The following is a 15,978-nucleotide window of genomic DNA, read 5'->3' as shown; positions in this document are numbered from 1 at the left end:
GGTCTGAATGTATTTGTGCAAAAAGTGTCTTGTAATTTGTGTTCATATAGTCCCTGGATTTGTTTTGGCAGGTAAACTCCCAGATATTTTATGGTGTCTACCCTAGCTTTAAAAGGGATTTCTCTTTCTATCTCTTGCTGTTGGACTTTGCTGCTAATATATAGGAATGCAGAAGATTTGTGCGGGTTTATTTTGGAACCTGCAACTTTGGCAAAGTTGTTTATTATTTCAAGGAGTGTTTTATTTGAATCTCTGGGATTCTCTAAGTATGTCATCATATCATCTGCAAAGAGTGATAACTTAGTTTCTTCTTTGCCTGTTCTAATTCCTTCAATTTCTTTAATCTTGTCTAATTGCTACAGCTAACATTTCTAGTACCATACTGAATAATAGTGATGATAATGGACACCCTTGTTTCACCCCTGGTCTTATTGGAAATGTATCTCCATTGCATGTGATCCTTGTTGAAGGTTTTAGGTAGATGCTGCTTATTATTTTATGAAAAATTCCCTTTATACCTATGTTCTTCAGCATTTTTAATAGGAATGGGCTTTATATTTTGTCAAAAGCTTTTTCTGCATCTATTGAAATAATCATGTGGTATCTGTTAGATTTGTTGTTGGTATGATCAATAATGCTAATAGTTTTCCTAATATTGTACCAGTCCTGCATTCCTCATGTGAATCCTACCTGATCATAACGTATTATTCTTGTGATAAGATGTTGTATTCGTTTTGCTAAAATCTTGTTTAAAATTTTTGCATCTATATTCATTAGAGAAATTGGTCTATAATTTTTCTTTCTCTGTTTTATCTCTTCCTGGTTTAGGTATCAAAACTATCTTTGTATAATAAAAAGAATTTGGGAGGACTTCTTCTTCCCCAATTTTCAAAAATAGTCTATATAGTATTAGAATTAACTGTTCTTTTAATGTTTGATAGAATTCACTTCTAAATCCATCTGGCCCTGGAGATTTTTTCCTAGGGAGCTCATTGATGCCTTGTTCAATTTCTTTTTCTGAGATGGGGTTGTTTAAGTATTCAACTTCCTCTTCTGTTAATCTGGGCAATTTGTACTTTTTAAAATATTCATCCATCTCATTTAGGTTGTAGAATTTATGGTCATAAAGTTGGGCAAAGTAATTTCTAATTATTGTTTTAATTTCCTCCTCATTGGAGGTGAGTTCACCCCTTTCATTTTTGATATTAGTAATTTGTTTTCTTCTTTCTTTTTTTAAATCAAATTGACCAAAGGTTTATCAATTTTATAAGTTTTTTCATAAAACCAACTATTAGTTTTACTTATTGGTTCAATTGTTTTCTTAATTTCAATTTAATTAATCTCTCCTTTGGTTTTCGGTATTTCTAATTTGGTATTTACTTGAGGATTTTCAATTTGTTCTTTTTCTAGGTTTATCAGCTGCATGTCCAAACCACTGATCTCCTCTTTCTCTATTTTATTCATATTCGCACTCAAAGATATAAAACTTCCCTTAAGAACTGCTTTTGTGGTGTTCTATAAGATTTGGTAGATTGTCTTATTATTGTCATTCTCCTGAATGAAGTTGTTGATTGCTTCTATGATTTGTTGTTTAACACACTCCTTCTTTAGGATCAGATTATTTAGTTTCCAATTATTTTTTGGTTTATCTTTCCATGGTCTTTTATTACATATAATTTTTATTGCATTATGATCTGAGAAAGATGCATTGATTATCTCTGACTTTCTCCACTTGATTGTGAGACTTTTATGCCCTAGAACATGGTCAGTTTTTGTATATGTTCCATGTACATATACATGTACCACTGAGAAAAAGGTATATTCCTTTCTATTCCCATTCAGTTTTCTCCAGAGATCCATCATATCTACCTTATCCAGAATTTTATTTACCTCCTTAACCTATTTCTTGTTTATTTTGAGGTTAGATTTATCAGGTTCAGAGAGGGGGAGGTTGAGGTCCCCCACTAGTATAGTTTTGCTGTCAATTTCTTCCTTCAACTCCCCCAACCTCTCCTCTAAGAATGTGAATGCTATACCACTTGGACCATACATATTTAGTAATGATATTACTTCATTGTCTATGGTGCCTTTTAACAGGATGTAGTTTCCTTCCTTATTTCTTTTAATTAGATCTATTTATGCTTTTGCTTTGTCTGAGATTAGGATTGCTACCCATGCTTTTCTTACATCAGCTGAAGCACAATATATTCTGCTCCAACCTTTTACCTGTACCCTGTGTGTAGCCCCCACATTTCAAGTGTGTTTCTTGTAAATAACATATTGTTGGATTATGGCTTTTAATCCATTCTTCTCTCCATCTCCATTTTATGGGAGAGTTCATTCCATTCACATTCACAGTTGTGATTAAAATCTGTACATTTCCCTCCATCTGCTTTCCCACCATTTGGGCTTTTAGCTCTCCCATCTCCCTTCCCCTCCTCAGTAGTTTTCATTTTTCACCACCACCTCCCACAGTCTTCCCTTCCTTCTTTTAGCCCCCCTCCCTTTTACTCCTCTTTACCCTTGCTACTTCTTCCCTCCCATTTAGCTTCCCCTCCCCTTTCTTCCCCTTTCACCTCCTACTGCCTTTAGAGCTAATTAGAATTATATACTTAAGTTTATTGTTCCCTTCTTGAACCAAATCAGATGAGATTAGTTCTCTCAAACAATGCTCATCTCCCTCCCCTCGTTCCCTCTACTATAATTCTGTACTTCTTCCTGTGATGTAATTTTCCATTTTCTGCTTCCTCCTTTTCACATCTTCTGTTACAATCCCTTTACATGCTTAAATCATATTTTTATCATCATATCATTTACTTCATACCCATTACCTCTATGTATATCCCTTTTATATTCATAATAGATGTACAATTCTCAAAAGTAACAGCTATCATCTTCCATTACAGGGAGGTAAACAGTTTACCCAAATTGAGTAGCAAGTTTGTTTTTTTCCCCCTGTTTATCTTTTTATGCCTCTCTTGAGACTTGCATTTGAAGATCGAATTTTTCTATTGAGTTCTGGCATTTTTGTCAGGAAGTTCTGGAAATCCCTTACTTCATTGAATGACCATCCCCTTGCTTGAAATGTTATACTGAACTTTGCTGGGTAATTGATCCTTGATTGTAGTCCCAGCTCCTTTGCCTTACGGAATATTGGATTCCAATTCCTTCAGTCTTTTAATGTAGAAACTGCAAGACCCTGTGTGATTCTGACTGTAGTTCCTTGATATTTGAATGGTTTCTTTCTGGCTGCCTATAGTATTTTCTCCTTCACTTGATAGTTCTGGAATTTGGTAACAATATTTTGGGGGTTTTGAGTTTGGAATCCCTTTTGGGAGGTGAACAGTGGATTCTTTCAATGACTATTTTGGCTTCTGTATTTAGCACTTCTGGGCAGTTTTCCTTGATGATTTCCTGGAAGATATTGTCCAGACCTTTTTCTTCATCGTGGCTTTCTGGCAAGCCAAAAATTCTTAAGTTTTCTTTCCTGGATCTCTTTCCCAGGTCAGTTGTTTTTCCAATTAGGTATTTTACATTTTCTTCTATCTTTTTATTCTTTAGATTTTGCTTGACTGATTCTTTCTGTCTCATAGAGTTTCTACTTGCCCAATTCTAATTTTTATCAATTCTTTTCTTCAGTTAACTTTTGCATCTCCTTTTCCATTTGTCCAATTATTCCTTTTAAGGAATTATTTTCTCCAGTTAGTTTTCAAACTACCTTTTCCAGTTGTTCAATTTTCCTTTTTAAAGAGATGTTCTCTTCATGGAATTCTTTTTATGTACTTTTAAAATCATTGTCCATTTTCTCTTCTGTTTACTTCTTCAGCTGTTCCAGGAGAGCTCTTTGTGCATGGGGGCAGTTCATATTCCCTTCTGAAGTTTCAGATGAGAATACAGCCTCACTACTGATCTCTTTGGTATTTATGTTTTGGCCTTTGTCCCTATAGAAAGATTCTATGGTTTTTTCACCCTTGTTTTGCTTTTTCCTGCTCATGGTGGTGATTGTGCATTGTGGCTTCTGGTTCTTTAAGTTAGAAGCTGCAGAACTTGGTGTTGGGCTGACTAGTGTGAAAAAGCTAAGGGCAGATGCTAATTTACCTTTTTGTTTTGTGTTTTCCTGATCAGCCCTGGGTCTAGCTTGTTAAGTGTGGGGAAGGGGTGGTCTGGTCATGGGGGATCTCCTCAACTGAGCTGAGGCAAAGGCAAGCTCAGGGGTTGGTGATCCCAGCTACTCTATTGCCTTCCCATTTCCCCTGGAGTGCTGAGGCACACCTGGATCCTAGTGCTAGTTTCCACCCCCTCTGTGGCTCCTTTCCTAGCGCTGAGGCAAGCCTGGGTCCTAGTGCAAGTTTTCACCACCTGGGGCCCCCTCTCCTTCCTGTTTGCCTCTGTCACAGTAAGAGGAATCCCCCTTAGCTATTTTCCTAGCCTCAAGTGTTATGAGACTGTTTGCCCTGTTGGTTGTTACCACTGATCCAGGATTTTACTGGGGAAATATTTTGTGGTTCTTTTGAGGTCAACAAGGGGGGAGGAGAGAGCATTTACCATTCACTCCACCATTGTGGCTCCTGGAAGTTCAAGTAGGTGATTTGTAGATGTTTAGTCTTTGGGCTGAAAGTCTCAGGAGCTGCTATGGCTGATATCTGGTGCTCAGTGGCTGTCACTCGCTAGGGTCTGCTGGTCTCCTGCCCTGGGCTGCCACTCTGCCTTTCTGCCATGCTGCTGCTGTTTGTGGCTGCCCCAGGGTTTTCCTGCCCAGCCCCAAGGCTGCAGGACACACTGGTCTGTGTGCTGTGGGCTCACCACCACAGAACAGGTCCTTCCCATTGACCTTCCAGTCTGTCCTGGGCTGTGAATCTGCCACAGTCTGTCTTCTATTGGATTTTACACCTCCAAAATTTGGTTAGATTCTCTTTTTAGAGGTATCTGAAGAAGTTTGTCTAAGAGCTTATGTAAGTCATTACTTTCACTCAGCCATTGGGCTCTATCCCCTCTAGCAATAATCAGCATCCAAATTCTTAAAGGAGAAGTGAAGTGATTTACAAGAAGAAATAGACAAGTTGTGGTAAATGAATGAACATGCACAATTCAGGAAAGTCTGAAAAGACTTGTACAAACTGATGCAAAGTGAAATGAACAGAACCAGGAAAATATTGTACACAGTATCAGCAACACTTTGGAATGATTAACTATGCATGACTCAACTCTTCTCAGAAACACATGATCCAAGACAAGGATGAAGAATTTCCAAGGAAAAATGCAACCCACATCCAGAGAAATAACTATGAAGTCTGAATGCAGATTGAAGCATACTTTTTCATTTACTTTATTCTTTTTCATGTTTCCCCCTTTTGATCTATTTCTTCTTTCACAACGGTGACTAATAAGGAAATGTGTTTTACATGATAATACATGTATAGCCTATAGTAGATTACTTGCTAACTTGAAGAGGAGGGAGAAAGAGGAAGGAGAGAGAAAAATTTGGAACTCAAAATCTTGTAAAAATGAATGCTAAAAATTGTCTTGAAATGCAACTGGGAAAAAATATAATACTATTAAAAAGCAAAAAACCAAATAAAAGTAAAAAGAAAAGGCAGTTGGGGAGGAGAGAGAATGATGTAGCATCCTTTGTTGTGATCACTGTATTTCCCTAGTATGTTGCTTTACACCAAAATTGTCAAGTAGCCTATGAGCTACAACACTCATTAGCTATTCCTTAATTAGATTAAAATATAATTGGGAAACATTTTTTAAATAAACATAAAATAAATTTACAACTAGGTGGCACAGCTGATAGTGTGTGAGACCTAAAGTCTGGAAGACTCTTTTTAGTGGGTTCAAATCTGGCCTCAGGCATTTACTATCTATAGACAACTCACTTAATCCTCAGTTTCTTCATCTGTAAAATGAGCTGGAGAAGAAATTCTAAGTTATTCCAGTATCTTTGCCAAGAAAATCCACTAAAAAGAGTCACAAGTAATTGACACAACCTAAGATGATTGTGCAACATTTTAAAATTGTCAATATATGACTCACAGGGATCTTTATATATGGTTTTTTGGCCCTGTTTCTATTTGAGTTTGACATGACTGATATACACCACATTAGGTGCTCATATTGGAATACATTTTTATTAAATACTCATATAGAGGTGGCATCCTTTTTAGTGTTTCCAACATAAAGGGGTGTTACATTTTGTAAAATAAAAGGTTTTTCTGCATTTGCTGATGTAATCACATGATTTTTATTATTAATGTCAATTATGTTCATATTTTTCTAATATTGAATCATTTCTATATTCCTTAAATAAATCCAACATGGTCTTACTGTATGAACTCTTAAATATGTTGCTGTAACTCCTTTTTTAACATTTTATTTGGTATTTTGTATGAAAATTCATTAGAAACATTAGTCTATAGTTTTATTTTTCTGATGTTTTTCCCTGGTTAAAGTATCAAGACCATATTTCTTTCACAGAAAAAGTTTCGTTGGCTCCATTCTTTGTCGATTTTTGCCAACAATTTCTTTAATATTGAAGTTATTTTCCAATATTTGAGATATTTTAGGCATAATACCCTTCCAATACCAGTCTCAAAAATCCTGGATTTGATTTTTTTATTGGATTTTTTGTTTGTTTAATCTGGGTTTTATTTTAGATCCAAGATTGAATATGAGCTCCTTGGAAGCAAGACATGGGTCTTATAATCTATATATGAAATATTTATTTATTTATTTGAGTCTATAATTAATGCATATGTTTTCATATAAAAAAACAGATATTGTAATAAGTCACACCGTTTTATTTCATTATGTGTATATATATATATATATATGTATATATATATATATATATATATATATATATATATATATATATATATATATATATATATATATATTTAGTTTTCTCTATTCATTTCCACAAGATTTTGAGTTTCAAATTTTCTCCCTATCTCTCCCTTCCACCTCCCCAAAACATCATGCACTCTGATTATCCCTTCTACTCTCCCTTCTACCATGTCTCCTTTCTTCTCTCTTTTCTTGTAGGGCAAGATAGATTTCTATCCTCCATTACCTGTATTTATTATTTCCCAGTTACATGCTACAATCAATCCTCAATATCCATTACTAAAACTTTGAGCTCCAACTTCTCTTCCTTCCTCCCTCCTCACCCATCCCCCATGAGAAGGCAAGTAATTCAATATAGGCTATATATGTGTAGTTTTGCTAAAGGCTTCCAGAATAGTCATATTGTGAAAGACTAACTATATTATCCTCCATCCTATCCTGCCCTCCCCCATTTGTTCTATTCTCTCTATTGATCTTATCCCTTCCCAAAAGTGTTTACTTCTAATTACTCTCCTGCTCTCATTTGCCCTGCTTTCTAGCATCCCACACAAACACTCCACTTATCCCCTTCTCCCCTACTTTCCTGTAGTGTAAGATAGATTTTTATATCAAATTGAGTGTGCATGTTATTCTCTCCTTCAGCCAAATGTGATGGGAGTAAGTTTCACTTTTCTCCTCTCACCCCCCTTATCACCTCCATGGAGAAAGCCTTTTCTTGCCTTTTTAATGAGAGATAATTTGCCGCATTCCATTTCTCCTTTTCTCTTCCCAATATATTCCTCTCTCACCCCTTAATTTTGTTTTTTAGATACCATCCCTTCCTATTCAACTCACTCTGTGCCCTCTGTCTACATATGTGTGTGTGTGTGTGTGTGTGTATAATCCCTCCAACTACTCAAATACTGAGAAAAGTATCAAGAGCTACAAATATTATCTTTCCATGTAGGCCTGTATATAGTTCAACTTATGATTTCTCTTCTCTGTTAACCTTTTCATGTTTCTCTTGATTCTTGTGTTTGAAAGTCAAAATTTCTATTCAGCTCTTGTCTTTTTGTCAAGAATGCTTGAAAGTCCTCTATTTCATTTAATGACCATTTTTCCCCTTGAAGTATTATACTCAGTTTCACTCTGTAGGTGATTCTCCATTTTAATCCTAGTTCCTTTCACTTCTGAAATATCATATCCCAAGACCATTGATCTCTTAATGAAGAAGCTGCCAGATCCTGTGTTATCCTGATTATATTTCTACAATACTTGAATTGTTTCTTTTTGGATGCTTGCAATACTTTCTCCTTGCCCTGGGAACTCTGCAATTTGGCTACAATATTCCTAGGAGTTTTTCATTTGGCATCTCTTTCAGGAAGTGATTGGTGAATTCTTTCAATACTTATTTTACCCTCTGGTTCCAGAATATCAGAGCAGTTTTCCTTAATAATTTCATGGAAGATAATGTCTAGGCTCTTTTTTTGATCATGACTTTCAGGTAGTCCCATTACTTTTAAATTGTCTCTCCTGGTTCTATTTTTCAGGTCAATTGTTTTTCCAATGAGATATTTCACATTTTCTTCTATTTTTTCATTCATTTGGTTTTGTTTTATAATTTCTTGGTTTTTCATGAAGTCATTAGCTTCCATCTGTTCCATTCTAATTTTTAAAGAACTGTTTCCTTCAGTGAGCTTTTGAACCTCCTTTTCCATTTGGCTAGTCCTCCTTTTTAAAATGTTCTTCTCTTCATTGGCTTTTTGGGCCTTTTTTTGCAATTTGATCTAACCTATTTTTAAAGGTGTTAATTTCTCCAGCATTTTTTGGGTCTCCTTTAGCAAGCTGTTGACTCGCTTTTTCATGATTTTCTTGCATTGCTCTCATCTCTCTTCCTAATTTTTGCTCCACCTCTCTTACTTGACTTTCATAATTCTTTTTGAGCTCTTCCATGGCCTGAGATCATTGCATATTTATTTTGGAGATTTTGGATGCAGAAGCCTTGACTTTTAGGTCTTCCTTTGATGGTATGCATTGTTCTTTCTCATCCAAAAGAATGGAAGAGAATATCTGCTCACCAAGAAAGTAACCTTCTATTGTCTTATTCTTTTTCCCTTTTTTGAACATTTTCCCAGTCAGTTATTTGACTTTTGAGTTCTTTGTCAAGAGGAAGGCATACTGTGGGGACTTGTAAGTTCTCAGTGCCTCCAAGGTGGCATAGTCAAGGGTGAGGAGTAAACTCCTCTCCTGACCTGTGCTCTGGTCCTGGAGCAACTACAAGCACTCTTTTCTGCAAGCAGAATTCCCTCTCCAGAGCCTCCACCAGCTCCACCACATCAGCACTCTTCCCTTCCCCAGGGTCACCACTCAGGGCAAAGATGCAGATCAGCAGCTTAATTCCCCCAGGTCTTTAGGCCAGGGCTCCAACAATGTTAGCTGCCACCACCGGGGTCCAGGGCTAGACTGCTGTGTTCCCTTCTCAAACAGATAAAAGAGCTTTCTCAGTGACCTTTGAAGTTGTCTTTGGCATTTGTGAGTTGAGGAATCTGGGACCTGCAGCTGCTACCAGTGACTCCTTGAAGCCTGCTCCATTCCTGTCCTTGCTGCAGTATAGTCAAGGCTGGGCTGGGCTCCATGGGCTGTACTCTGCTCCATGCCTGGTGAGACAGACCTTTCCTGTTGGACTTCCAGGCTGTGTTGGACTGGAATCTCTTTCACTCTGTCATTTTGTGGCTTCTGCTGCTCTAGAATTTGTTTAGTCATTTTTTACAGGTATTTTATGGGCTGTGGGCAGAGAGCTTCTAGAAGTGCATTCTTCCACTGCATCACTGTGGCTCCATCCCCAGCCACATTGTTTACTGATGATGTTTTTAGTTCTGAAGTTGACCCACTCAAAATATTACTGATGACTAACTAAGAAGATAAGGGTAGAATCTATTGTGAAAGTTATAGGGGGGATGAGGGAATAAGATCTTGAAATATCTTACCTCTGAAGTTGTCTGTGACAAGATTTAGTCATCTATTGTGTTTAGTTTTTGTCCTTCCTGGTAGCTCTATGACTCTTCCATTGTAAATTTCTAAGTTTACATGAAATTCTCTCACCCCCATTTTAAGCTTTCTGCCATGCAATTAAACATTTATCATATACTTGTTTCTGTTAGATAGTAAGAATTTTGTAATTTGTTATTTAATCAGTGTCTGTATATTTGACTTAATTTTCTTTTAAATCTTCAGAAATATCAATCATCCATTTGCTATATTATGCCAAATTAGAAACAAAAATAAAAGTCAAATGCTATCCATTTTCTCCTTAGTTTATTCTAATTAAGTATTTATTACTAACTATCACCTTCATTTAGGATGAATACTGTATTTATCTGAAACATATCAATATAAAACAGAATAATTTCCAGGAGGAAAACTGACATTATTAGAACACATCTTTTCTTTACCCAGATGGATATGCTGTGCCACTCCACAATATATAATAAAAACTCCTAGTCTAAACAAGTTGTCAATTATGCACCCAAATGCATGATGCCAAGATTAAGACAGATTTGGAAAACAGAAAGTAATAAGTGAAACTCAGGAGGAATACTGTTGCAGGTGTGTGTGTGTGTGTGTGTGTGTGTGTGTGTATGTATGTATTCCAATAATAGGTAAACATTCACACTTAGCAGTATCAAAAGTGAACATGACAGATGAGTAATTGTTCTGAAGGAGTTTTCCCAACTATACTGGTCCCGTATCTATATTAGCTGAGGCTCCAACAGCATTTTTATATATAAATATAAATATATATATATATATATAAATATATATGTATATTCCACTTATAATGGGAATAAAGCAAAAGGACATTTCTTATATCTTCTTGTTTTCTTATCTGTCAAATTAGGTTAGACTCAATGATCCCTTCCAGTAAATGAATATACAAATTTAAACATATAATATGTTTAAACATGTGGGTAAAGATGGGAAGGTATTAATCAGCAAAAGGGAAAGAAATTATCTTGGGAAAATGGAAGGAATGGTAGAGAAACCAGACTATAATACTATAGATGAAGCAATGGGACAAGGTAAAGTTTAATTAATTCAAGAAGCATCACTTGTCTGTGTACAGTACGGTGCTAAGTTGTTGTTGAGTCATTTTTCAATTGTCTCCAACTCTTCATGATGTATTTAGGATTTTCTTGGCAAAGATACTAGAGTGGTTTGCCATTTCCTTCTCCAGCCCATCTTTATAAATGGAGAACTCAGGCAAATATTGTTAAGTGACCTGGCCAGAGTCACACAATTAGGAAGTTTCTGAGATAGAATTTGAACTAATGAAATTGAATCCTCCTCATTGTAAATCCGATGCTATCTCCATTGCACCACCTAATTGCTAAGTACTGGATATTAAAAAAAACCAGAAAATGAACTAGTCACTGACAATGAGGGTAGGTACAATATGTATACAAGAAAATACAAAGGAATTTCCAAAGGAAAAGAGTGCTAATAACTAGAGGTTGGAAAGGGAGATGAGAGGATATCAAGAAGCAGCCCATGTTGGATAGAAGGTTAGGAACAATGGAAATATAGAAAAAGGAAGTATACTGGCAATGGAGGAACTGTACTGAGATCTCCTTTCTCTCCTTACCTCTGATCCACTCTAAGCCAATGGTAAGAATCTATTATTACAGCTTTAAGAATTGCTGAAGACAACCGCCCTTATAAAAGTCACAGAAAGTGAGCTTTAGAAAGAAACCAAGAGGAGAGGATTCTGGGAAGATGGAAGATTAGCTCAGAAAATTCCAAATTCTCTAGATTTTCCCCACAAATAAGATAAAACAGAGCTCAGGGCCAACATAGAGTAGTAAAAATGAATAAGAGTAGGGGCAGAGCAGTGGTCCTCCTGGGACAATTGGAGAAGATCTGAAGAAAAAACCCAGGACAAGGTTTAGTCCCTGTGAAAAGTAAACATCTACAGGCCAGTTTCACTTAAACAACAAGCTGAAGTCCTGGGGTTATCTGGGTTGCTAGGCTGTCTTAGTCCCAACTTTTACCCCTGGAACATTGAGGGAAATTGGGCATCTAAGCCAGGAATGATTGAGAGAACCTATGCTGACAAGGAATGCCAGACCCAGCCATGCTGTGGAGATGTGGCTCTGGGTGAAAAGTAACCAGCACACACAAGATTAGTGAAGGACCAGTGAGGTGGGGTCGCTGTTGACTGTGGGCATTCTCTGGAAAGCAGAGGGCTTGGTTTCAGTTCCAGGCAAAGGGGAAAACTAAAGGAGGATCTGAGGCCAGAGGCACCATCCACCATGCCCCAGGTGATTGAAAAAAGAAATAAGCTGCTTCCCCGCCCCCAAAAAAAAATGCAATGGCACAGGAGAAAGAATCCAACCACAGAGAGTTGCTATGAGAATAGAAAAAAGTGGAGTTCATCTTCAGAGAAGGATACTGAAGCAAATAAACTTTCCTGTATTCCAAAGAAAAATGGCAAATTGTCACCTGCCCAAAAGGAACTCATAGAAGAACTTTAAAAAGACATTAAGAATCAAATGAGAGAGATTGAGGAAAAACTAAAGAAAAATAAGAACAATCCAAGAAAAACAAGATTATGAAAAGAAAGGCAACTAATTAGAAAAAGAGATCCAGAAACTTAAGGAAGAAAACAACTTGGGGGGGCGGAGCCAAGATGGCGGAGTGAAAGCAACGACTCACCTAAGCTCCTGGAAAAACTCCTCTGATTATATCTGGGGGGAGAGTCTGACCAGACTTTGGAGGTGTAGAATCCAGTGGGAGATGGACTTTGACAGATTCGGAGCCCAGGCTGGACTGGAAGGTCCACGGGAGGGATCTGTTCCGCGGGGGTAAGACCCTGGCGCACAGCGCAGCGTGGTCCGCACGGCAGGGCAGAGGGGACCAGAGGAGCCCGAGAGTGGCGGGCAAGACCAGCGGAGCAGGAGATAAGCCAGGCCGAGCCGGTGAGAGCCGCTGAGTGCCAGACATCAGCGCAGCAGTCCTTGAAATCTTCAGCCTGAAGACGGACTTCGGTGGGTCACTACTTGAACTTCCAGGAACTGGGATGGCAGAGTGATCAGTAAGTGCTCTCTCCTCCCCCCTGATGACCCTGAGGGAACCATAAAATTCTTCCCCAGATTAATCCTGGATCAGCAGGAACAGCAGAAGGGGGCGGGTGGTCTCATAACACCAGAGGCTGAAGAGGTGGCAAAGGGGAATTCTTCCTACCGTGGTGGAGGCTATCTGGAGGGACAGACGACCCAGGGCAGAGAAAAATTCGCACTGAGACCCAGGCAAGCCTCAGCCCAGGAGACGAGCCCCAGGAGGGGCGGGAACACGCATTAGCCTCTAGGCGTGCCCCAGCCCTCCAGGGGAAAGGGAAGACAATAGGGAAGCTGGGATCAGCATCCCCGAACCTTGCCTTTGCCTCAGGCCAGCTGAGGAGATATCCTGAGACCAGACCACACCTCCCACACACCTATCAAGCTAAACCCAGGGTTGATCTGGGAAACAAACAAAAAAAAAAAGCCTGCTTTTAGCCTAGACAAACATCAACTCAACTTAAAAGATCTGTATCTTCTGACTGAAAGAACCAAAAGCTACAACACTCAGCCAACATCATGAATCGGAAAAAGCAGACGAAAAGTGAAAAAACCATAGAATCTTTCTATGGGGATAAGGACCAAAACACAAACACCAAAGAGGTCAGAGCTGAGACTGTACTTCCATCTGAAACCTCAGATGGGACTATGAATTTCTCGCAAGCACAACTAGATTACCTGGAACGTCTGAAGAAGGATATAAAAGAAAAACTGGCCAATGATTTTAAAACCATAAAAAAAGAATTCACTGATGAGAACATCAATCTGAAAAAGAAAATTGAAGAAATGGAAAAGGAAGTTCAAAAATTAACTGGAGAGAATAATTCCCTAAAAGGAAGAGTTAATCAAACGGAAAAGGAAACTCAAAACCTAATAGGGAAAATTGATCAGATGGAAAAGGAAACCCAAAACCTAACTGGGAAAATTGGTCGAATGGAAAAAGAAGTACAAAAATTAAATGGAGAAAATAGCTCCTTAAAGGGAAAAATTGGCCAGATGGAAAAGGAGATGCGAAAGCTAACTGAAGAAAACAATACGATCAAGATTAGAATTGGGCAAGTAGAAACTAATGACTCAATGAGGCAACAAGAATCAGTCAAACAAAATCTAAAGAACGAAAAGATAGAAGAAAATCTAAAATATTTAATTGGAAAAACAACTGACCTGGAAAATAGATCCAGGAGAGAAAATCTAAGAATTATTGGCCTGCCAGAAACCCATGATGAAGAAAAGAGTCTGGACAATATCTTCCAGGAAATCATCAAGGAAAACTGCCCAGAAGTACTAGACTCAGAGGGCAAAATAGTCATCGAAAGAATCCACCGTTCCCCACCGGAAAGGGATCCCAAACTCAAAACCCCAAGAAATATAGTTGCCAAATTCCAGAGCTATCAAGTGAAGGAGAAAATACTACAAGCAGCCAGAAAGAAACAATTTAAATATCAAGGTCACACAGTCAGGATCACACAGGACCTTGCAGCTTCTACATTAAAAGATCGAAAGAATTGGAACCCAATATTCCGTAAGGCAAAGGAGTTGGGACTCCAACCGAGGATCAACTACCCAGCAAAGTTCAGCATAACATTTCAGGCAAGCAGAAAGTCATTCAACGAAATAAGGGATTTCCAGAGCTTCCTGACCAAAACACCAGAACTCAATAGACAATTTGATCTTCAAATGCAGGTCTCCAGAGAATCATAAAAAGGTAAACAGAGGGGAAAAAACAAAAACAAAAACTTGCAACTCAATTAGGGCAATCTGTTTACCTCCCTGTAAGGGAAGATGATACCTGTTAATCTTGAGAACTGTGCAGCTATTATGATAAAAGGGATATATGTAGAGGGAACGGGCATAAAGTAAATGATGTCATGGCAAAAATATGATTTAAGTATGAGAAGGGAATGTAATAGGAGGTGTGGAAAGGGGGAAGCAGAAAATGGCAAATTATATCACATGAAGAAGTACAAAACTATAGTAGAGGGAAGGAGGGGAGGGAGATGAGCATTGTTTGAGAGGTACTCTCATCTGATTTGTTCAAAGGAGGGAACAATAATCTTAAGTAGATAAGCCTAACTAGCTCTATAGGTAGTAGGAGGGGAAGGGGGAAGAAAGGGGAGGGTGGCTAAAAGGGAGGAAAGAAGCAATAAGAGTAAAGGGGACTAAAAGGGAGGGGGGCTAAAAGAAGGAGGGGAAGGCTGCAGGAGGAGGGGGAGAAAAGTGAATACTATTGAGGAGGGGAAGGGAGACGGGAGAGTTAAAAGCACAAATGGTGGGAAAGAGGGTGGAGGGAAATACACAGATTGTAATCATAACTGTGAATGTGAATGGGATGAACTCTCCCATAAAACGGAGACGGATAGCAGAATGGATTAAAAGCCATAATCCAAAAATATGCTGCTTACAAGAAACACATTTGAAACGGGGGGATACACATAGGATAAAGGTCAAAGGATGGAGCAGAATATATTGTGCTTCAGCTCATGTAAGAAAGGCAGGAGTAGCAATCCTAATCTCAGACAAAGCAAAAGCAGAAATAGATCTAATCAAAAGGGATAAGGATGGAAACTATATCCTGCTAAAAGGCACCATAGACAATGAAGCAATATCATTACTAAACATGTATGCTCCAAGTGGTATAGCATCCAGATTCTTAGAGGAGAGGTTGGGGGAGTTGAAGGAAGAAATTGATAGCAAAACTATACTAGTGGGGGACCTCAACCTCCCCCTCTCTGAACTAGATAAATCCAACCTTAAAATAAACAAGAAAGAGGTTAAGGAGGTAAATAAAACTCTGGATAAGGTAGATATGATAGATCTTTGGAGAAAATTAAATGGGAATAGAAAGGAATATACCTTTTTCTCAGCGGTACATGGAACATTTACAAAAATTGACCATGTAATAGGACATAAAAATCTCACAATCCAGTGCAGAAAGGTAGAGATAATCAATGCATCCTTTTCAGATCATAATGCATTAAAAATTACATGTAATAAAAGGCCATGGAAAGAGAAACCAAAAATCAATTGGAAACTAAAT

This window comes from Notamacropus eugenii, chromosome 6 (genome assembly GCF_028372415.1).
Source record: "Notamacropus eugenii isolate mMacEug1 chromosome 6, mMacEug1.pri_v2, whole genome shotgun sequence".
NCBI lineage: Eukaryota > Metazoa > Chordata > Mammalia > Diprotodontia > Macropodidae > Notamacropus > Notamacropus eugenii.
This window is presented reverse-complemented; position numbering follows the sequence as displayed.